The following is a 1,708-nucleotide window of genomic DNA, read 5'->3' as shown; positions in this document are numbered from 1 at the left end:
GTTCATTTGCACCATTTTTCTAGATTCCACATATATGCATTGATATATGGTATTTTTTTCTTTCTTACTTACTTCACTCTGTATGGCAGTCTAAAGGTCCATCCACATCTCTACAAATGACCCAATTTCATTCCTTTTACTGGCTGAGTAATATTCCATTGTGTAAGATCTGGTGCTAAGAATTATACACATAGACATTTATGATTGGATAATGGTGATGCATGATAGGTAGAAAAACAGCAGCCAGGAAACTAGCCTGATGGCTAGGGAAAGTGAGAAAATCTTGCAAATGCATTCTGCTCAAGCCAAGATAAAAATCTAGAGTTAACTTAGTTGATTATTTAAGTTTAATTTCAATTAATAAAGTAATTATAGTTAAAGCCTTGTTTCCTTTGTTAATCTACTTTTGCTGTCTCTGAATATTTAGTGTAGCTGTCTAACTAAAGGGCTATTTTAAAAAATATTTAATTGGCTGGAAAAAGTGTATTGAACCCGTTTTTCAAATGACCTATCTTTAGGAAACTGAGCTATCTGGCTCATTAAACTATAAATGTATCTGGGCCTTCTCATGAAAGCATATTTTAATTCAAGCTGAGTAGTGTAGGGTAGAGACACTCACTAATATCCTAAGGTTGTAAACATAGACATGGTAATATGCAGCAGAAAAACAGTGATAAATGCAGGACTTAAAGGCTTTCCCAGGACTGTGTTCTTTTGCCTTTGAATGGCTTTCGTCTTTGACTGCTGACTTAGGAACGGTCTCCATCTACTAGGTTGCTGAAGGAGGGCAAGAGAGACTTTAAATGACCTGAAGAGCACCATCCTCTAAGCTGGGATTGGCCTTTCTGCCCAAAGTTATGGCTTTCTTCATCCCCAGCCTAACTGCAAGCAAAGCATACCCTCTGTATTAGTTTGCTGAAGCTGCCATGACAAAGGGCTGCAACCCACAGAAATGTGTTGTTCATGGTTCTGGTGACTAGGATTCTGAGATCCATGCTCCAACCCCTAATGCTCTCTGCAGAGGAAGACATCCTCATCCTATGCTTTGAATTAATTCTCCCAAAAATTTTTAATAACCAGTACACAATCAAATTTAACCAGGTACTTTCGTAATAATCATAATCATAAAAAATTTTAGTGTGTGCCAGAAGAAACAAAAAGCAAAAAAGTTAATAAAATAAAAATTGGTTATATTGGGGAGTACCCCAATACAGAATGTTTTTGGTGTTAAAAAAATAAAAATAAAAATTTAAAAAATCTAGTTAATAAAAATCGATAAAGTTTACTATTAGCTATGACTAGGAAGCCACACTGTCGGTAAGAAAGAAGAAACTAACAATGACAGGGAAATGCAAGAAGCAGAGAAAAGATTTTTTTTTAATTAATTTATTTTTTAATTGAAGGATAATTGCTTTACAGAATTTTGTTGTTTTCTGCCAAACCTCAACATGAATATGAACATATTTAAAATTTTACTTATATAAAGAAACTCTTTTTGGGGGTGGGGGCTGTGCAGGGTCTTAGTTGTGGCCTGTGAGCTCCCCAACCAGGGATGGAACCCAGGCCATCTGTATTGGGAGCATGGAATCTTACCTGCTCAACTACCAGCTGCTGCTGCTGCTAAGTCGCTTCAGTCGTGTCCGACTCTGTGCGACCCCATAGACGGCAGCCCACCAGGCCCCGCCGTCCCTGGGATTCTCCAGGCAAG

Source organism: Bos grunniens, chromosome 14, assembly GCF_055505025.1.
Source record: "Bos grunniens cultivar Pamir isolate PY7600 chromosome 14, Bosgru_T2T1.0, whole genome shotgun sequence".
Taxonomy (NCBI): Eukaryota; Metazoa; Chordata; class Mammalia; order Artiodactyla; family Bovidae; genus Bos; species Bos grunniens.
This window is presented reverse-complemented; position numbering follows the sequence as displayed.